Source organism: Natator depressus, chromosome 1 (genome assembly GCF_965152275.1).
Source record: "Natator depressus isolate rNatDep1 chromosome 1, rNatDep2.hap1, whole genome shotgun sequence".
Taxonomy (NCBI): Eukaryota; Metazoa; Chordata; order Testudines; family Cheloniidae; genus Natator; species Natator depressus.
In genome coordinates, this window is record NC_134234.1 from 343,777,584 (window position 1) to 343,800,008 (window position 22,425).

Sequence of the window (22,425 nt, forward strand, 5' to 3'; positions counted from 1 at the left end):
GTAACTATGATGTGCTCAACAACAGCTTACACCCAGTGCTTAAAAATACCACCAATGGTATTGCTCCTTCCTCTTTCTAAAAAGTGTCACAACATCTTGGACAGCTGCTTGTGAGATGGACACCAGCTGGAAGACGGGACCTCAGCCTAATTTCTCCAAAGCAGAGCATCTCTCTGGAGCACCCATTGGAGCTTACCCAACTGGTAAGCCACAGGGCATTTGGTCCCCACGTAGTGGGCTGGCCACATAGGGCTGGCTTCTCCTCCTTGTAGGCAGCTTCTGCACTTCATCAAAAGCTAGTTTCAAATGCTATACAAATCTCCCCTGAAGAAGTGTTATCCCAATGTGAGAGACTCACCCGAGCCCACCTTGGCTCACTGGCTTTACTGACAAGAGTGTGATGCCAATGAGCCACACCAAGGTTTCCACTTGGGACGGAGCTTGGATGAAGGTACCTAGAAGAGGCCAGTCAACAGCTGGCCAAGGGAAGCCATTTTCTCCAGGGAAGAGGAGGGCTGGCAAGGGTTCCCAGGCACACACTGAGTTTGCACAAGAGAAGCTTCATCGTGGAATGAAGCGCTGGAGTGGATGGGCCGCCCATGCGGGGGAATAGCTCCCCCACCCAGGTGAAACTCATGTCTCAGTCAGTCCAACTCAACCGTACTGGGGAGGTGAGGGGTTGGCATAGATCTCTGGATAGATCAACAGGTGGCACAGGGCAGGATACCGAGGGAGAGGGGCTGGCCCAGGTGGGGGGCTCCCCAGGCAGGTGAGGGGCTGGCCCTGGGCGGGTGCGGGGCTCCCGGGCGGCGAGGCGGGGCTGGCCCCTGGGACGCCCCGGCAGGGGGTGCGGCTGAGCGGCGGGGGCGGCGGCCCCGCCATGCGGAAGTGCTGGGCGGCTGCTGCCGAAGTCAGGAGCCCGGCCCGGCTGACAGCGGCCCCCGGGCAGCGAGGGGAGCAGCCCGGCAGGAGGATCCAGGAGCCTCGCGGCGCAGGGTGAGTCGCGGCCCCTTCCCCCGCTGGAGCGGCCCCCTCCTCCCCCGGGCTCCGAACCCCCCCCCCAGGGGCCCCGTGACTCCCACCCCCGAGTGCCCCAGCGCCCCTCCCCTGTCCTGTGCTGGCCCCAGCGCCCCTCCCCTGTGCCGGCCTCAGAGCCCCTGAGTCCCTGTCCTGTGCCGGCCCCAGCGCCCCTCCACTGTGCCAGCCCCTCCCCTGTGCCGGGCTCAGAGCCCCTGAGTCCCTGTCCTGTGCCAGCCCCAGCGCCCCTCCCCTGCTGGGGGAGCCCCAGAGCCCCTCCACTGTGCCAGCCCTTCTCCTGTGCCGGCCCCTTAGCCCCTGAGTCCCTGTCCTGTGCCGGCCCCTGAGTCCCTCCCCTCCCCTGTGCCAGCCCCTCCCCTGCTGGGGGAGCCCCTGAGTCCCTGTCCTGTGCTAGCCCTAGAGCCCTATACCTGTCCTGTGCCAGCCCCTGCCCAGGGTCAGCCCCTCCCTGTGCCAGCTCCTCATGTGTCCAGGGTCAGCGCCAACAGGTGGGGGGCTGGCACAAGTGCCCGGGGCATGGCGCCTCTATTTATTGTGGTGAAAAGTTTCCTGGACCGGGACCGCAACCCCGTGGGAGAGAGAGAAACTGAAAGCTGGCGAGTCCCCAGCTGAGGGGCTGGTGGGAGCTGAGGCAGCCCCCTGCCCCTGGGAGCTGCTCTGCCCCCACCCCCTGGTGTCATTAGCACAGAGCTCTTGATCCAGCCGATATTGTTTTTTCAAGCTGATCTAAGTGAGGTGCGGCACAAGCGGATTTATCTCTGAGTGCTGGAAACACAAACCTCCCAGATGGGCTCACTTCTCCTCACTGTCCTGCTTCTTCCTCACTGAGATAACGCACTCTGCTCTCCAGAGTCGTGTGTGGGCACACAAGCACGCACATGTGCTCTCTCCCTGCAGAGTTGTGTGTGTGTACATACACTCTCTCTGTGCAGGGTTGCATGTGTATACACACACAACTCTGCAGGGAAAGAGAGAGAGCGCGTATGTGTATGTGTGTACGTACACACACACTTTCTGTGCAGGGTTGTGTGTGTGTACGTACAAACCCCTTGTGTACAAGTTACAGGAAGCCCCCCCTTCCCCAAAACGACAGGTGGGGAATAAAGACCAAAAGTTTCCTGCTGCCATTGGCATGCGGCACAGACCTAGCAGGCTGCTCCAGAGAGCAGGACCTGCCATGGAGATGGGCCCAGAAGAGCCCCATGCTAGATGAAGAGAGGGAGTGGGGAGAGTAGCAGGAGACCACGCTGTTGGAGGGTTTACTTCTCACAACCAATGCAAGAGCTTTAATTGGGTTATTCCCCCTTGTGCCTATTCCTCTGTGTGCCATGTTCCCACCTTCCCCAATTCCCCACAGAGGAACACTTTTTCCCCATGTTAAGCTATTTTTCTCGGCTCAGTGACACACAGCTAGTGGGCAGTCCGCTGGCAAATACCTAGGAGAAGCAGGATTAAATTAATAAAGACCCTGGCAGACAGTGTAGGTTTTATTGACAGTTTGTCAAAGGAGTTTTCAATGCTACAATGAAGACAAAATTAGGAAAACCCATCACACAATGTGGCTTTTAACCTTCCCCTGCAAGGATTGTATTCAACCGCCACAGTCCGAGAGAGGCAGCTTGTGGCACTGAATTCTAAACAAACAGGAAATAGACGAGTGGGATTTGTTGGGCCAAGGCGAACAAATTGGAAATGAATAACAACTTTTAAAAATTCTCTCAGTGCCAACAATTGAGGGGTTTGTTAGGAGCAAGGAGATGAGATTTCTTAAAAAAAACAAAACAAACAAAAACAAGCCAATGCAAATGTGACCTTTAGTTTGCGAGCCTCCCTTTAAAAAAGAGACAATTAGGATGAATATGGGGGAAACTCAACAAAAGCACAGTCGTTGATCGTATAACCCCCACCCAATCCTGCACTGGCTGACGGTGGCTGGATTGAATGTCATAGGCCTGCCCACCTGTCGTCTCTAGAACTGCAGGATAGTTTTTTTCCTATCAATGGCAGCTTCACAGAGATGGTGGTGGTGGTGTTTACCTTTCTCCAAAGCAACAGGCCCTGGCCATTGCCAAAGGCAGCATACCAGCCTAGATGGCTCACCATGCTTCTGGACGAGTTGCAGCAGGGTTAACTGGTCATCCCTCCCAGAGCCCAGTTCTCCTTGTAATAATAAACTCATCCCTTGAATACAGGTGCTAGGAGGTGAAAGGGGAGTTCCCCTCCTTAGGCAAGGCTGTAATGACAAACACAATGACCCAGGCAGGGTGGCACAGTAGAAGCTGCTTCAGAATGCTGAATTTGTCATTTTAACAGCATGCTTCCCTGTTCCTTTCAAAAACCTAGCCCAGAATAGCAGCCAGGGGGAAGCCAGGCTGTTGCAGCAGAAAGGGGCAGGAGGACCTGAGTCACACACTAAACAGGGACCTGTGTGTGGATGTAAGTGTTCAAACTTGGGTGCTTCTAGCCAGACACCGAATAAGGACACTTATTTAATTGCTTAAGTGTGGATTTAGTTGTCTAAATATAGACACCCAACTCTGAAAAATGTGACCCTAATATAATTGCCCAGGGTAGCGTATATAGTCCTGCAAAACTTTAGGGACCAATCCTACAAGGCTCTCCTGGACAATTCTCCCTTGGATAGTATTGCCTAGGAGAGCCAGTATTAGTTGACAGCTGCTCTTAAGGTTTCATTGCTCCCAGAGATTACACTATAGATTCCCTGGGAGCTGGGATTGTCTCCCGGGGTTCTGAAATGTACATGTGTTTTTATTACAAAGGTCTGAAGTCATCTGCAAAACAGCTAATCCGAGTTCCCTCTCTCTACCTAGGTATTTATATAGTGTTGAGTCACAGGCACAGACCTATGGGAAAGTGAGAGACTTAAGTACTGCAACCTAAGCTGGGTGTCACTCTTGCCTGCCTGGGGTTTGGTTGCTTGCATATGAATTCCTTCCTTTTAACTGAGCTTCTGGTACTGCAAGATTTCCAAGACAAGGCAAGACATGGGGTCTGTCCAGCACCTACCACCATGGGGCCCTGATTGAGGTCTCCGGGGGTTACTTGCGGTACAAATAAGAGGGGAAATGAAGGGGGTTGTTACAGACATGGCTAGGCTGTTTATACTCCTCCTCCCAAAGTTATGGAGTTTTCACGCTTGGTAGCCGAAAACCCATGTCTATTTCTGATGATTTGAGGAAGTGTCTCTCTCATTTTTATTTCAGAGACTGAAGTTAGAAAAAACCCCAACCCGAGTTTCAAATTCCCCTCTCTAACATTGAATTCAAAGCCAGACCTCCATGGGCTTCCAAGAAGTCTTGGGCCGCCTCTTCTCTCTTTCCGTTCTGTGAACCTACCTTAGGTAAGTCTGCTTGTCTTTTGCACATTCACTTTATGAAGGTGTCCGCTAGTGGGAAACATCCAGGCAGGAATTCATAGTGGTGTAGTGGATGTTGTGTTTTTTATCTCGGCCTGGTGTCTGCAGCGCTGTTACTGACTGGAACAATGTGGTTATGAATGGTTAATTGCGGCTCAGACCGGGGAGCAGAGCTGTGTGGGAACTGTCTGTTCTTGTAAGATCATTGTTCATGTTTAATTAACAGGTGGGAGAAAGGGTTGTAAATAAGAACCTGTTACCATGTCACCCAGCTACAGACTGTGGTCAGGTCAGAATCAAGATTTAAGGATTGAGATAAAACTCAAGAGTCTGGAGTTAATGAAGTCGGTTTCTGCGCCTTCCACCTCCTTTAAGAAATAATCTAAAGGGACACAGTAGTCTTGAAAATCGGATCTATCTGAAAATGTTGGACCTACGATAGTTACAAGTAGCACATAAGACTAGGAAACCTGAGAGATGTTCACAGAAAAGCAAATCTCTGTCTTTGCGCTTTGTCATGTGGCATTTTACAGGGCTCTGTAGAGTCAGTTTCACTGTTCCTCTTTACAGTCAATCAGTCGCTTGGTGTTTCCCTTGCTGAAAAGAAATGTAGCGTTTTTTAAATTAACTAACTTCCAGAGAATTCCCATTTCTGATGGAGTGCCTTGTATGCATCCGATGAAGTGAGCTGTAGCTCACGAAAGCTTATGCTCAAATTGGTTCGTCTCTAAGGTGCCACAAGTCCTCCTGTTCTTTTCTGATGGAGTTTCCTTTATATGGTCTGACCTGAGTTTTTTCTAAATTCGTTTATAAAAAAAGAAGTTGACGGTATGTCATTCTTATGGCTGTATTTTGAGAATGCCTAGGGATCCCCCTCTGGGAGCAGGACCACATTGTGCTAGCTTATGTACAAACACAGAACAAAAATCTGGCCTGGAGAGGCTAACCTGCCTGTGAAAGATGAGTGAGGCACACAAATATTTTCCTGGGTTCTGCTTGCTGTGGTTTCAGCCAGTCTGCCCTTTCCTCACATTAAATGGTCCCTGCGCAGCCACCTCCGAGCAACGTGATTAAAATGATCTGGGGCTCATTTCCCTGGGTTTCCACACGGGGAAGAGCCTGAAAAGATTGGGATCATTTAGTTTTGGAAAAAGACAAATAGTAGATAATACCCACTCCTGCCATGAGCGTGGGGGACTGGACTAGGTGACCTCTCGAGGTCTCTTCCACTCCTATGATTCTATGATCTCTTAAACTAGCCAAGGCGTGTTAAATTTGATGTTCCATTTGAGGGTACTGGCTAGACCTAAATGAAGTAGCGGGTGTGGTTTAAACTGAGAGCAATCATGAAGATGTGCATGAGATGTTCGTTTACAGAAAGAATCAAAGGGGCTTCCAATAAATTCCAGCAGCATTAATCTTTGCCAGCACGAACAGGATGACTGTATGAATTTCATACAGTAACAGGGATGCTGGCCAGTTGGGAGGTTGAGAAATCACCACCCACCTTTGTGAATAGAGCCTCAAAGGGAATTTTTGCCTGATGCCTTGTCCGACAGAATGGCGGTAGAGAGTGAGCTGGTTTGCATGGGAGGACAGGCTCTCTGAACCGGTGTTGCAGGGAGATTCTCTCTTGTCTATTTTTTTTCCTTAGTTCTATTCTCAGGAACATACAGTTTGCCAGCCTAGATCAGAACATGGGTCCGTAGAGCTGAATATCGTGTCTCTAGCAAGGGCCAGTGCCTGCGACTTCAGAGTTGAAGTCCCTATGAGACGTCTCATTGGCAATACCATGTAATGTGGCAGTTCCTGATATCACCTGGAGATCAGCCTGGGGCTGGATGGCAGAAAGCCTTTGCAAGCTTAGCCTTTCATCTCAGCACATCTGAGCTCTGGCCAAGGCCCTACAGAGCCCTGTCTCACCTGTATCTCTCCCCTCTTTTCCACTCACTTGCTTTCCTGGTGTCCCTCCCTCAAACCTTCTTCCTTCGCCAGTCATCCCTGGGTTCTTCTCCTCCACGCTCTTACCAGGGGCCCGTGCACCTGCACTGCATGGCTATGATGAAATGGGAATGTTCTTAATGTTTTCTCTGAATACTGTGTGGGTGCCTCAGTTTCCCCTAGGTATTTCTTAAGTATCGAGGTGGTGGAATAAGAGGGTGTGATTGTTGCAGAGCCCTAGAGGGCCAGTGTGATGGTGTCTGCACAGAGAATGGCCGACACCCTGTCTCCTGGCCACTGAGGGCCTGGGCCTCTCCTCTGCAAAGGTGCCAACTGAAGGTGTTGGAGAACAAAGAGACCAGGTGGCCTCCTGGCCTGGGAAAGAGACAAACAGAGGCCAGAGGAGGGGCGGGAGAGTTTCAGTTGGGAGCTGGCTGGGGAAATGGAGGGAGGCCCAGATGGTGCTCTGGCCTCCCTGCCCCCCAAGATGGACCTGACTGAGGGGTCCTGTTCTCTGTACCTACAAGCTCTGTTTTAGACCGTGTTCCGGTCGTCTAATAAACCTTCTGTTTTACTGGCTGGCTGAGAGTCACGTCTGACTGCGGAACTGGGGTGCAGGGCCCACTGGCTTCCCCAGGAGCCCCACCTGGGCGGACTTACTGTGGGAAGCGCATGGAGGGGCAGAGGATGCTGAATCCTCTGAGGTCAGACACAGGAAGGTGGAAGCCGGGTGAGCTGTGTGTCCTGCAGACAGGCTGCTCCCGGAGAGGAGGCTCCCCCAGAGTCCTGCCTGGCTTCGTAGGGAGCAGTTCCAGAGCATCGCCCGGGGACGCCGTGACGGTGGCTCTGCTGCATAGGATCTTGGAGGCGGGGACTGGGTCTTATTGTTTGTCTTTTATGCACCATCTCTGAAGGCCGGGGTTCAAATCCCACTCAGGTGATGCAGTTGGGAGGGAAACAGCCTCCTGGAAAGCTCAGGACCCTCCCCTCCCCCTGCCCCCCAGCCTGCTGCATGTCTGTGTGTGGACATGGGGCAAGCTGGGGGTTGAGTCACTTTGCTGACATATTCTGTGGCTCTTGCTTTCTTTGTTCTTAATTTTCCTGTTGTCAAATGTAGGAGGTGGGCGGGTGCTCAGAATGGAAAATCAAGGCCTTCCACATGCAAAGGGAGATGTTCTGAATGAAGGGAGGTCGCCGGAGGTCCCTGTCAAGAGGAATTGGGCAGCCACAGATGTCTGTGGGCCCAGTTGGGCTCAGGTGCATTGGCAGAGGGTGGCTGGGGGCTCAGGCCTGCAGGAACAAGGGTCTGGATCGAGGTGTGTGGCCAGAGGAGGCCCAAGGCATCAGCACATCTGTGGTGGGGGAGCCCCAGGACTGGAGCAGCAGCAGGTCTGATACCTGAGCCCTGCTTGCCGGAGACCCAGATGGGGTAGGAGTGACGGTGTACAGGTAAGCGGGCTGGCGTTTCTCCACCATGCACCTCATAGATGGAACCAACTCACTTTGGGAGCGATGGTTTTGTTTCCTTACCCGGTTTCTGCAATGGGACAGATCTCCAGGGAGAGCTTGGGCGTTCGTTTCCCACGGGGCTTGGCCTCGCAGAGAGAGACCCAGCTTGCAAATGTGGGGCTCCCGGCTCTTTACTCACACGCCGGTTGCTTCACCCGTCTGCCCGTCACATCCGTGGTTGCTGCTGTAGCAACCTATGTGATGTCACTGGCCGGGTTCTCAGACCTAGATGTGATGAAACAAGCAGAGGCTTAAATTGCCCAGGGGGAAGAAAGGCAGGGAGAGAGCAGGACTTCAGATAGGCGGGGGAAGCACGGGGGGGGGGAAGCTGCCCTAGTGGGAGGAAGAGCCATCAAACTCGGGTACCTGCAGCTCATCCAGAGCAAAAGTATTGGCCACCTCTGAGCCAATCAGATAGCAATATGCAGATCTCTGCTTGCTGGCTGGCTCGGAGGAATATTTTTTCCCCATGTCAGTGTAGACCCTGTGCTGCTTACCTCGACCGTTACTGGCTTTCAGGGGCCGTCCCCCGGTGCCCCACGCTGACAGTAAACTCAGAACTGCGCTCCGGGTGAGGGCGCGCACCCCGACACAAGGAGCCGTGTGGGGACCCGCACAAGCGATTGAATAACCTCCGGGGCTGCGTGCCGACATACGTGAGGGTGACGCAATTTTGTGTTGGAGACGTGGCCTAAGAAGAATGGCTGCAGAGTGATGTCCACGGGCTCGGCCGCAGGACTTGCCAGTGCGTTTGATGGGACGCTGAGCGTGTGCCGGTGGGGACGCTGCTGTCAGGTTTCTGTGATCAGCAGGATGTCCTGCCCCTCGAGAAAGAGCGGTCTGTATCTGTACAGCCCGGTGACTAGAGCCGTTCCCCCAGGCCATGCTTGGAGCATGCGCACCTTCAGCTGGCCTCCAAATGTGCCCCCTTGTCACTGGGTCCACTCGCTGCTAATGATGCTGCCTCCTGGTTGCTCTGGGGATTAGCTTTGGCCAGGTATTGCGCCCGCCTCTGGCAGCATCCCTCCTGCCCTCTGCACCTCAACGTGTTCCCTCTTCGTGCCTTGGCCCCTCCGGCCAGGTCACTGTGCACTTCCCCTTCCGGGGGTACCAAAGTCTCTCTTGACACATGGACTCTGGCAATCTTCCTGCTCACTGCCCAGCCGGTGCCACTTCCCCAGTGGCCAGCAGGGGAACCCAGGCCCACCCACTGCTCGGGGTGCCAGCCTGGGGACCCCGTACCTGCAGCTGTGGCCTGCTTTCCTGCAAGAACCTGTTGCTCCTTCCTACAGTGCCTGGGCTTTATACAGGCCCCTGCTGTTCCTGCCCAGCTGAGCTGCCTGTCTGATCAGTCCCTGCTCCCTGGCTGCTCCTCCAGGTGCTGCCTGGGCAGTTAATCTTCCAGCTGCACCCGATTCCAGCCAGCGAGGTTGGAGTCAGCAAGCGGATCCTGCCCTACTGAGTCAGCCTGGCCTGAGCCCCGTTGGCAGGACTCCAGGGCCACTGGAGTAACTCCTCGCTCTTACAAAACCTGCCATGATGTCAGAGACCAGGACATGGTGGTCATGCCCAGGGGTTAGAGCAGGAGTTGGTGACCGGGACTGGAGCCGGAGGCAGACATCGGAGCAGAGACTCAGAGCAGGTTACCCTCGCCTGCAGTGAGGCAAGGCAAGGGAGGAGGGGACTGGCAACCCGGAGGAACAGGTCCTATCGCAGCCATGGGCGAATGCTCTGAGCAGCCCCCAAACTGCTGCTGCGGGGCACGGTTCCCACCAGTCAGGCAGCCGACTCCAGGTCAGCTGCACTCCTGTAGGTTGCTGGAGCCTGACTCCAGCTCCTGACCCATGGTCTCGATAGTGTCTGTGCACTGACTCTGTTCCCTGGGAAGGCTGAGGGGCCAAGTCTAACGTGCCGAGATTCAAACCTGTGAGTGCGGAAACTCTGGGCGTGATGCTATTGGCTGCCTGTGACTCTGCCAATATTTACTGTCTAGGTCAATTCTTGTTAATCTCAGCAGTAATCTTACCCAGCACTCACCGAGCACTTTACATTTCCAAAGCGCCCGAGCAGACTTTGGCTGGCTCCCAACAACAGTCAGAAATCTCTTTGAGGGCTTGGGGTTAACACTCTGCTTCAACCAGGAAACCCAACTGCTCACTGAGCAGCACCATGCAGAGCAGATCCCAGGTCACGAGGGGAAAGGGCTTGAGGATCATCCCTGGCCCCATTTACACCGAACCCTCCCACAAAGGAAAACCCACAGTTTAGGGGTACTGGTAGCTTCTCCCCAGAGTTTCAGGGCTGGAACTGAGGTTACAAGTTGGGACCGAGTTGTTGGCAGAGCAATGTGTGGAGCGCCCAGAGCTGGGATAGCAGGGGCTGCGGGTCGGAATTGAGGGGCACAGGCAAAGCAGTGGGGAGTGGGGGGAGCCCAGAGCTGGGATGGGGGGGGCTGCGGGTCAGGACTGAGGGGCACTAGCAGAGATATGGGGGAGGGGAGCCCAGAGCTGGGATAGCAGGGGGCTGCGGGTTGGGATTGAGAGGCACCGGCAAAGCAGTGGGGAGAGGGGGGAGCCTAGGGGTGGAATGGCAGGGGGTCAGCAGGTCAGGATTCGGGAGCACCACCAGAACTGTGCGAATGGGAGGGGACCAAGGCTGGGCTAGGAGGGGGCTGTGGATCAGGAGTGAGGGGCACTGGCAGAGCTTGGGGAGGGGGGAGCCCAGGGCTGGGAGAGCAGGGGGCTGCGGGTCGGGATTGAGGGGCACCAGCAGAACTGTGCGCGGAGAGCGTGGAAGAACTGGAAACTTGAATCTGTTTTCTCAATGTAATTTATTTGCCTTGATGGTTTTTGGTTACCTGGCTTTCCAAGAATGTCCGGGTCCTGGTGCAGTAACAATAACCAGCTGCCAGCAAACCAGAGCTTCCCTCTGCCTGCTCTCCTGGGAGGATCAGAAGTGCCATGTGTGAAAGCGGGCGATTCTGGGCAGAAACCCGGTGGGCAAGGCAGTTGCAGCTGCCCACAAGTGATTCTGTGTTTCTTCGGGCAGTGTAGGTATGGACGTGGGGGGGGGGGTGTCAGTTATGCAATTACCTGACTGGCCAGAAAGATAGAGGAAGAAGTGAGAAAGGAGCAGAAGAGTAGAAAAAGGAGAGAGAGAGGAGACAGGAAAGTAGACCATAAGGACGAGGTCTGGCTGTGTGGAAACATAGGTAGGTGATATTTATGGCCTAGAGTACGAGATCATAGGTGCGCTTAGGAGAAAGAGATCTCCTCTAAAGGGTTGCTCCTTGAGGGACGTGACTGTCTCCATGATGAGAGACAAGGTCTCCTGCGTCCAGCCCCTTGGTCTTTCCAGGGTGCAGGGAAGCTCCCTGATGGGGGTCTCGCGACTGATGCATAACAGGGAAGGCTCAGAGCTTGAAAAGATACTGAAAGGAGGCCGGTGAGCACAGGAAGCTGGTTGGTGAGAGAGAGAAGCCAAGCGACGGCACTGTTTTGCAGTGGGTCAGAAGGGGTCCTGGCATTGACTGAGCCAAGGGTCGCAAATACAGGTTTGCCCCCAGATTCGGTGACCGTGTCTAGAGGGAGCGTGCTGCATTCTGGGCTGTGCCGGGGCAGAGTGTCACAGCTGGAATATTGGGAAAGGGGATGATTTTCCTCCTGCATTTGGCCGCTGTCCATGGTTACACACCCCCTGCTTCGGGCTGCTGGCTGGGCTCTGCGTTGGCTGTTCCTGCGGGGCTGCCGGTGGCGATGGGCCCCTCGTCAGGGCGCTGGAGAGCGTTCTGTGAGCACGCGTGGCCTGCGCTGGAGTTAGGAAAGGTTCTGCTTGCAAAGAGGGGATGTTTCCTCACCTATTGTGTGTCATTTCCTTTCTGGCTGTGACTAAGCACCGATTCGAAACCTCCACTTCCCTTCCCTGCCATGCGGCAAGAACTCCCAGGGCAGGCGTCTGACCCACCAGGCAGGGCTGTCCTTGGCAAGCCGTCCGACGCGAAGGGACGCCCAGGAGGCCAGCTGCCCGCCACGCCGCTCTGAGCAGCAAAGCCCTTGGATGTGGGTTTGCACTGTAACTGGGTTTGTTAGTGTGTGTGCGTGCGCCACTGCCCCCTGCTGGATGGAATCAGAATTGCTTGTGCATGTGTCCTAGGCCTTGCACTGCTAACGGCGAGTGGAGGGTCTCCTTTGCCTGAAGAGATAGGGGTGTTGTGGAACAGTAATAATAGATAATATGGAGATATACCTATCTCATAGAACTGGAAGGGACCTTGAAAGGTCATAGTCGAGTCCAGTCCCCTGCCTTCACACGGGGACCAAGTACCGTCCCTTATTTTTGCCCCAGATCCCTAAATGGCCTCCTCAAGGATTGAACTCACAACCCTGGGTTTAGCAGGCCAATGCTCAAACCACTGAGCTATCCCCAGTAAGATCAGGGTGCTATCCCCGTGGTGCTGTGACGTTCCAGATGCACACAGGGTGCAGCCTATGTCCCCGGCTGGCCAGGGTTTTGTTGTTGTATGTTGTATTTTGCACTCTCCAGCGTTCGTTACCTCCTTCTCTTAGCAGCTGCTCACCAGCCTCTCTTACCAACCGTTCCTAGCCCCTTCCATGTGGGCCGAGGCTGGTTTCCGCTGCCCCAGCACCGTGTGTGGTGGCCAGCCCACGGCCAGAAGCTGTTTGCAGAGCACGGCAAATTTTATTGGTCCTGCAAAACCCAAGAACTGCACCGCATGTTCCCGAGCACTGTCTCTCAGCACCGTGCCTAGTAGCCAGCTACACCTGGATCCGCACACCTCTCCTCCAGAGCGTGCTCTTCGTAACTTTGCAGCTGTTACTTCTTTGTTCGTGTAAGTACCCTGGTGCGGGCGTGGCTAGCAGAATGCTGCGCCCCCTGCTGGCTGGATGTGGAGCAGGGAGCGTGACCAGATAGTTTTTTAGAGCAACAGCAACCGTGCAAAGTTCTGTTGTCTCTCAATGTTCCCGTCTAACCCTTCCCTAGTGGGAGGGGTGGGACTTGGTGACCTTTTCTGTTCCTAATTGCTTTGCTCAGCCAGTATCCTGACCTGCCTGTTACTGGTGGGTTGGTGCCAGTTACCACAAATATTCGGCCAATTAAGTATTTTTTAAGTCTTTCCAAAGATACCTGTTTTTTAAGAGTGCAACTTAAATTATTTCTAGAATCCCCACAAGCCTGGAAAGTCCCCTGTCGTCCCCCAGGCTGGTCATGCGGTGCAGGGTAGCAAAATGTTGGTAGCAAAGTTCTGCTTTCAAGTAGCTGCACTGTGAAGTCCCGGCAGGGCATGAATAACGTGGAGGAAGGCTGTTTAAAGGGCGGTGAAGTGCTGTTCCCTCCGGCTCCGGGAGCTGAAAGACAGATGTGGGAACTGGGTAAGGGGAAGGCTCCTGTTTTTTCCCTCTGCACATGCCCTTAAATCTTGGTATGTCAGTTTCTGCTGCAAGCCTAGAATCTGTTTATTGGCTCTTCATCCTCATGCGTCAGGGCATAAACTGATCGGCAGCTGGGGTCAGGAAGAGGTTTTGTGGGAAATGCATGGTTGTGGGAGATGAGGAGGCATTCTGATATCCTCTGGAGCAACTAGCACCAGCCACTGTTAGGTACAGGATGCCAGACAAACTGGACCACAGCAGTGTTTGCACAGAGCTGACCCCAATTCCTACTCCCCCTTGCTCAGCTGCTGGCATCAATTACCCCAGTTCCCTTGCCTGACATCTGAGGGGTGAAGAGAGCTCTGCAAAGAGTGACTCCTAGCTGAGATCAGCTCTGGCTGAGAGTAGCTAAGCATGGCTTCTACCACTGTCTATCCAGTACCTCCCTCATAGCCCGTCTCCATGCCTCAGCTTCCTCCTCTGTACAGTGGGGCTAGTGATATGCACTCATCACCAGCACAGGGCCTATGGCACACAGTCAAGCAAGCCTGCTTCCATCCAGGAGATGGCAGCTCTTTGTATTCCAGTAGCACTGAAAGGCACCCACCAAGGGTCCTAGTGTGCCAGGCGCTGTACACACAGATAAAGGAACACACAATACAGTCCTTGCCCCAGAGAGCTCCCAAGGTGGGCTTCAGCAGGTGGGCGACACCAAGCGTACAGGCAGGAAGATGGACATGGTGCCCAAGAAACAATCCCGTTTCGTGCACTCAGCAGCAGGCCCACGCTGGCCTGGTGTTTGGGGCCGGTTTCTGTTCTTTGTTCCACACTCTGGGGCAGAGCTTTTCCTGTTCATCATCAGCTCCCTTTCTGCTTTGGGGATTCCTGGTGAGCGTGGTGTGTGTGTGTGTGTGTGTGAGACAGAGGTGGATTAAGGTCTCCTGAGGCCCTGGGCTGGAGCAAGGCCATGGCCCTGCCCCACCCCGTCCACCTGCGGCCCTGCCCCTTCCGCCTGAAGCCCCGCCCATGGCCCCACCCTGTTCCATCCCCGTGCCCATGGCCTGCCTCCATTCCGCCCCTTTCCCCACAGCCCTGCCCCCCGCTCACTCCTGTCCGTGCCTCCCTCCCTCCACTGCAGAGAGCAAGAGCTCCTCCAATCCTGGGGTCATGGCGGGGGGAGATTTTTCCAGGGCCCCCAAATTGGCTGGGGCCCTTGTGGTAATCCACCACTGGTTTGTGTGGTGTGAATGGCACGTAACTGTTTGGTTTTTTAAGTCTCTAAATCGCTACCGCATGCTTAGCTCTCCCGAGAACGGGAGCGAGAGAACTCTCCTAGACTGTCATTTTGTTCTGGCTTTGTACAGCTCCTGGCACGTTCGAGGGTTTCCCCATTTTCTTCTTACCTGCGTCCCAGGAAGGACTAGCTCAGCCAGTTGTTTTCTGGCCACTGGGGCTGAGCGGAAGCTGCAGCAGGTTCTAGTCAAGCAGAGCGGGGCAAGTGAGGGTGTCTTAAAGGAGAAGGGTGACACAGAGTTCTAAGAATTGCACCCTAGGTCATGTCTGAGCCCTGGTTCAGCGGGGAACTTAAAGGCAAGTGCCTAACTTTAAGCATATGAGGAAACTTAGTGAAGTCAGTGGAACTACTCATGTGCAGGGCAGTGATATTCTTTTTGTGGGAAACTGAGGCACAGAGAGACTAAGTGGCTTGCCCAAGTCAAACAGGGAGTCTTTGGCAGAGCCAGGAATTGCATCCAGGTCTCCCAGCACCCTCCCCACTAGATCTACCCCCCCCCCCCGGCCCCATCAATCAGGAACTTCTCATACTGCACTATGGCAATTACCAACCTGACAAATTTAGACTCATCCTGAAAGGTATTTTGGTGCCTAACTTCTATTGGTTTCAGCCTTTGAGGATCCAGGACTTAGCAAATTTCACTTCACAGCCCCTTTCTTCCTCCTGCTCATTACTCTGTCCACTGTAATGGCCCCCGGAGTGTATGTGGGGATTGGGGCCACTGCATTGGGTGGACAGGATCAGAACTGTGTGCCCTAGTCCTCTGTCTGTCACTCACCATTGCTCTCGTGACAGGGGTCCGTGTTTTCACAACAGCTCGGTTGTCGTTCTCGTCCTTGCTGTTGCCATGAAGTCCAGACTGACCCTAGCACCCAGCACAGTGACAAATGCCCAGTATTACAGGGACAACATCAGTCTAACCGGAACGTTTCCATGTGGAAAGCTGCATCTAACAGTAACTGACAGCGCTCTGGATACTCAGTGTCAGTTTTCCTCTGGGTAGTCAGCTGTTTTGAGAGAGTCTTCCCTGCAGAAACAAGGACAAGAACTACATTTGCTAATTTAAATCAACCTGCTCTGTCACAAAGAGGAAACCTTGATTTAAATAAACAATTTTAATCATGTTTTGCATTTGCACTTTTTATTTTCCTAAAGACAGGTCAGTTCTCGTTGGCTGGTAACCATTAAAACACATTGATTTGCAGCCTTTGTGCTAAATTCGGGTCTTCTTTTTGCTAACCAGGAGGATACGCTATAGTGAGACACTTTTATTTAAGCAGTTATGCAGCTTGAAATACATTTATTCATATTCTTAATTTTTACATTTTTATTAAATTAGAAAATGGGGAATGAAACATTTCTTATACAATAGATGATTAAGTTTAACTTGGATGAGAATTCAAATTCAATTAAAAATGCACAAAAACACCGTTTATTTTTTTTCTTAAACTAACTTAAAATACCTGAGATACCTGAGAAAAAACAGTTGATCAAAAAGTTTATCAAAACGTGTTTTGCATTTAAAACTGAGTTATAAAAGAAAGGAAGTATCTGCAGTTCGTGAACTGAATGGACTGTTTCTAGTCACCACATCCCTCAAGGTTTTAGAATTAGTAGAGCTCATCCTCTCACACCTAGTTTTTATTCACAGATTGGGAGAGGAAAACAAGCTTTCCTGCTTTTGCATCTCCCAATTGGTTTCTTAACTTTGAAGGAACTAGTAGTCATTGAACTGACCTAGCTGAATAAGCTGATCTGAAGAAAATATTCTAAAATAGTTTAGAATTTCAGCAAACTCAGGTTCCAGGTGCTTCACCAGCAACTTCCACCGGTTCAGTGGTCTGACTTTCTTTAAAACTTGGCAGCGAACATGTACTGCTTCATAGTATTATTTCATATTTAATTTAAATGATGTTGATAGATTATAATAAATGTAGGCCTTAACATAGGTCATCAATTTCAAATGTAATTTATGTAATTAAAAAAAATATTTGTATACATTTTAAAAAATCCAGTGTTTTAAATGAATTTTTATCCTTTGGTTTGTAAGAACAGTTTGGGCCAGGTGAGTCCAACACCACCAGATGTGGGGTGGCTGTTAGTCCTGGGGAGAGCTTGCAGATCCTTTTGGAAGGGGACGAGACTTGAAGTGGCCATTGTCCCTTTAAGTGTCGCTGGCCCCAGTGCCCACCCCGGGGCACTTCCTTATTAGTGGCACTGTGCTCTGCAGAGCAGCTGTTCCCTCTCACTGCTTCCTGTTGCCTAACCAGGGTTTATTCCATAACAACACTTTCCTCTTCCCTGTGGTTGTGTATTTTCCTCGGGAGGCTTTTTGGAGCAGCGCTCTCTGTACCTTTTCATCAGCCCCACTGAATTAGCCTCACTTTTCCTCCTGATGATTGTTGTTGCTCTTCTCCGAGCTCCTCCCTCGTGGTCTGTCTCTCTGCTGCGGACGTGCCCCAGGCAGAATGTAAGCGGGTGGCTGCATGCGCTCCATGTGTGCCCCCTACAGGCCCCGGCACTGTGGGTCTTGGGTCACTCCAGTGCGAAGGGAGGGCAAAATGCTACCCAGTCGGGATAGACCAGCCTTGCACTGACATCGAATGTTCAAAAACCATGAGCCAGCCCCGGTTCCCCACCATCACCACCGCGGTCATGAGACTGGCTTAAAAAAACCTTGCGATTAAAATAAATATAGGCAGGGTTCTTTGCAATTGCCTTCTGGTTTCGATGCTGTTTGGGTCGCATTTTCAGGCTTTTCACAACCACCGTGGCTAGAAACATACCTGTTTTTTTTTTTTTTTTAAATGGCAGCTGATATTCTCCTGCATTCACATGACTCTAGGAACTGGTGCTTTAAGTTAAATACCCGCTGTCACGAGAGATGGCCATCTGGCACCTATTGTAAGAGGTGACACCAGGTGCAGGGCCCTAGAGGAATTCGCCCACAGTTGGCGCTAAGACAAGTGGGGTAACAATGAGCACATCACAAACCATGGCTATGTTTAGGGCCCTACCAAATTCACGGTCCATTGTGGTCAATTTCACGGTCATAGGATTTAAAAAATCATAAATGTCATGATTTCAGCTATTTAAATCTGAAATTTCATGGTGGTGTAACTGTAGGGGTCCTGACCCAAAACCGAGTTGTGGCGGGGGGGGTTGGGGTACCGTTACCCTTACTTCTGCCTTGGTGCTGGCAGTGGTGCGGCCTTCAGAGCTGGAGAGGGGCGGCTGCTTCCCAGAAGCCCAGCTCCGAAGGCAGAGCGGCCACCAGCAGCAGCGCAGAAGGAAGGATGGCCTGGTGTGGTATTGCCACCCTTACCTCTGCCCTGCTCCTGGCAGAGCTGGGCCCTCAGTCAGCAGCAGCCGCCGCTCTCCAGCCACCCAGCCCTGAAGGCAGCACAGATGTAAAGGTGACAATACTGCAACCTGCCTAAAATAACCTTGCCACCCCCCTGCAACTCCCTTTTGGCTCAGGATCCGCAATTTGAGAAAGGCTGGTCTCCCCTGTGGGATCTGTATGGTATAGGGTAAAAGCACCCACAAGACCAGATTTCACGATCTGTGACGCATTTTTCATGGCCGTGAATTTGGTAGGGCCCTAACTACGTATGCACATAAAACCCGTGCTTGTCGGTGGGACCTATCCCAGCCTCTGACTCCTTCACTTGCAAATAGCACATGATTGACATGACTGGTGCGTGTGTATCTGCGGAACACGTGCCTTGATCTAGCTGGGAGCTGAGATGTGCACCGGGAAGCGGTTTGACTTGAGGGGGAGTTTGCTGTTGGGGGAAGGAGTCCATGGGTGTGTTTGGCCGGGCACGTGAGCCGGGCTGCTTGTGGATGTGAGCGTCGACTCGGCAGCTGTTTCGCTGGATGTGCAGTGGTTGTGTCCAAAGGAAACGCGCTTGAGCAACCTCGACTCTTGGGAAATCAAATGTTTGTCTTGGGAATAAAATAATAATAGCCTGCATTCCGCCACTCTGACGCTTGCTGATCAGTGCCTTATGCCGCGTGCTGCCCCACAGACCTCCTTGCGGCTAGTTACTACTCAGCGGGAGGACAGGTGGCAGAATCTTGCCCAATACATCGAGGAATTGCACACCCACCACTGAAATGCAGCCACCTCTGGGGTGGAATGTGGGAGCTGCTTCACAGTGGACAGTAACGCTGGAGAAGAGTTTGAGACAGGAAGTGAAGCCTGACACTCTTTGGAGGGACCCTCCTCTCAGGTTAAAGGCCAGGGACCAAAAAGAAACCTGGGGTTGCTTGAGTTCAAGGGAAGAAACAGGCCAAAGAAGTTAACGTGACCCAGTCACTGTCCAGCATCAAACAGTGTTAAACAAGGTCCTGAGTTTGGCGTACAGAGACCTATGTCTGCTTCCCACCATGGCAAAGGCAACATCCCGTTAGCCTTTACTAAAGGTATGGAAAAGGGAGAAAACTAGTTCAAGCCTGTGAAATGTATCCTCTTAAGTGAGGCTTTCCTTTTCACAGCCTCCCATGTCCCCTTTCCCTTTAGCTGGGGAGAGTTTTAGAAGGAAACCCCCCCTTGTTTGACCAGCCCTTTGGTGGTGCCAAAGATGGGGGTAACTGTCCTTTGGGGGAGAAGAGAAGTTCTATTCACTGAGATGGGCTGGCACTCGGGTGACCAGATGTCCCGATTTTTATAGGGACGGTCCTAATATGTGGGGCTTTGTCTTATACAGGCGACTGTTACCCGCACCCCCATCCTGATTTGTCAGACTTGCTATCCGTTCCCCCTAGCTGGAACGGTTGTTTCTGCTTTTTAATGTCTGGTCCTGTTTCATCCCAGGTGGTGGATGGGATTCAGCTGGAACCAGTAGGGGTGGCTGTGTCATCTGGGTCCCTCTCTCTGGCCCGGCCTGGTCAGGACATCTGTTAGGATTGGCACTAAGGTCAGGGGTCCTAGGAGCTGGGGTCGGGGGTGGCTGCCAGGATGGTGACGCTTGTGTGTCTGTCCTTCTGTCTGTTCTTTTCCCCCAGAGTCTCTCTCTTTAAGGACCCCAGAAGGGAGTGGTGGGTGGAACAGCCCATCCCCACATTATTTTGTCCACTAATTAGGCCTAATATCCGACACACCAACTTCAGTTCGTTAATTTCCGGTTCCACATCTTCTGTTTTTAACCAGCATCGTTTCAACAGTTCTGGGATTACGGCGACATGGGTATACACTAATCCAGTTTCTCTGTCTGGATTTCTTGCACCTGTTCCCTTCCACGGTGGTCGTTGTACACAACGGTGATGTTCGATGACTGTATGCTCGTGGTGTGTGTGTGTAAACGCCAATGTATTCAGTGCAAGGGAGGTCACAGCTGTGTGCCCAGAGCTGGGGGTTGCAGAGTGGGGCCTGGACTTTGGGTGGGTGATTAAAATACACACGGAGCAGCCTGTGAAGAGCCCCGCAGGGACCAAGGGCTGTGCGGGGGTGCAGTCAGCACCCACCAGGGAGCTGTGCCAGGTGGAGGAAGGGGCTCTCCATCGTGTGGGGTGTCTAAGATCATACTAGACTGGAGGGAAGAGCTTTCCCAGGCCCTGGGCTAGGTGGAGCCCCCGCCCCCCCCGCCCCACCTCACCTCCCTGGTGGGTGTCTGTCGCTCTCCTCCCCAGGGGACGAGATGCCGATCTTGTGTCAGGGCTCTTGCCAAGCTGCCTGAGGGCATGGGAGCAGCAGGCTAGGTGGGGCTCCTCTCCCAGGTCTACAGGAGACGCGTGCTTGGTGTGTCGCCCCACGCCCTGCCGGCGCCAGGTGGCCTGACCAGCCCGGCGACTCGCCCAGCTCGGGCAAGCTGCAGCAAGCAGAGAGCCTCCCTGCCCAGCCCAGAGACCCTTCCGCTCTGCAAATACCAGGGTGTTGTGGGCCCCCCATAGGGCATCATCCTCCCTCAGGGCTTGGCCTACCCCTCCCGGAGAGATAGGTGTGCAGCCCCCTCCATGACTGTCTCCTCTCCAGGCTCGGGGCTGTTCAATGCTCCCCCCATCCACCCTCCAAGCTTCGATGGGCCCGAGGGCAGGGCGCCGTGTGCTCCACACCCGGTGACCTGCTCCCATCGGTGCAGATTGCACAGGGCTGCAGGGCTGGGCTTGGCACTCACCGCAGAGAGAGTGAAGGAAACGCTGAGGACTGGCAGCAAATGGGGAGAGTCGGGAGCTGTGCAGCACGGCAAGGAGATCCCCTCCTCCTAGGCCCCGCCGGCCCCGCCCTGCCCACGTGGGCTGGGCTTTGCTTCTCTCCTTTCCCCTGGCTTATTTGAAATCCTCTCTCCGAAGAAGCTTGGAGCGGAGGAAAAGTCCTGCTTCGTCTCCTCCATTTCCAGCACCTGAACCCCTCCTCCTGGCAGCGCCGTTGTCCCAGAGCTGAGAGGAACCTGCCCTCCGGGCGCTGCCCCTGCATCAGCCATGCTGTAGCCAGTGCCAGCTGGCAGCTGTGAAGCCAGGGAGAGGGCAGGGGGAGCTCATGCAGAGTGTGGGGTTTTGTTTGTTTGTTTGTGTGTAGGACCTACAAAAACTGTCCTTTTTTTTTCCTCTTGGCAATAACAGGACTTGTTTTCTGTGTGAGAAGGTTCATAGATTCCAGGAGTTGAAGGCCAGAAGGAACCACATTAGCTCACCTAGCCCGTCCTGTATCACGGACCATTACATTTCACCCCGTTACCCCTGTTTTGAGTCCAGTAACTTGTGTTCGGCTAAAGCAAATCTTCCAGACAGGCTGGCAGGCTGGATCTGAGGACCCCAAGCAATGGAGAACCTTCCACATCCCTTGGTAGTTTGTGCCAGTGGTGAACCACCTTCCCTGGTCACAATTTGTACCTGATTTTAATTTGTCTGGCTTCCGCTTCCAGCCAGTGGTTCTTGCTCTGTCTGTCTTCATGAGAACCTGGTATTTTCTCCCTTTGCAGGCACTCAGACTGTAAATCGAGTCACCTCTAAATCTTCCTTTGATCAGATAAATAGATTGACAGTCTCTTGCTGTCAGGCATTTTCTCCAGCCCTGCAATCATTTTTGTGGCTCTTTTCTGCACCCTCTGCGATTTTCAACTTCCTTCTTAAAACACGGCCCCCAGAACTGGGCTCAGTATCCCACGAGTGGTCTCACCAAGGCCGGGTAGAGAGGTAAAATCACCCCGCTGCTCCTAGGCACCACTCCCGTTTATACATCCCAGAATTGTATTCGCCTTTTTGTTGCCACAACATCGCCCTGGGAGCTCATGCTGAGCTGCTTAGCAACTGTGACCCCAGAGTCTCTGCTTTCGAGGATCCCGGCCCCCACTCGCGTCCTGTGTTCCTTGTTCCTAGAGGTGTAACTTGTACAAACGTTTTGTTTGCCTGGGCCCAGCTTCCCAAGCGATCCCGATCGCTCGGTCTGGCTTCAGTGCCCCGCTGGGAACCCTCCCATCCGGTGTTGGCTCCTTGTTGACAGCTCTTGTCTGAGCTCTGTCAGCTGGCCAGGCCCTAATCCAGTGTGCCCTGTAATGCAGTGCTAGCTTGGGATCCTCTGGGGACCTTGGGGTCACAGCCAAGCAGCCTCGTAGCAACCTGCTGGTATGTCGGGCCGTGGGCGGCTGGTGCTGGGGTTGTTGCCGCAGGCCTGTTTCGAAAGGCCTAGCAGCTGGCTCTCAGGGTTTGTTTTTTCCCACTGCGTCCCCAGCAACAAGGCCGTGTGTGAGCCCCATGGTGCCCTGCAGGGGAGGCCAAAAGAGGAAGCAGGACTGGAAGGAGAAGCTGTAGAGCAAGTGCCTGGGCACTGGGAGAGAGGTGGTATGGAGCCCGTCCCTGGCAGAGCCCCGGGGCTCATACAGCTCAGCAACCCCTGCTCCCGCCCCAGCGTGAGCCCCCTGCTCCTGGGAGCC

The 22,425-nt window shown here is 53.4% G+C and overlaps 1 protein-coding gene across 1 annotated transcript in view; it reads left to right on the forward strand.

Annotated features, from left to right (window-relative positions):
• The window catches only part of IRF5 (interferon regulatory factor 5), a 38,044-nt gene continuing 15,619 nt past the window's right edge, over positions 1–22,425 (forward strand). Inside the window, exons 1-2 of the mRNA XM_074953091.1 lie at positions 1–626; positions 4,263–4,399. The gene's annotated coding sequence lies outside the window, so the exon portion shown is untranslated. The remainder of the gene's footprint in view (positions 627–4,262; positions 4,400–22,425) is intronic.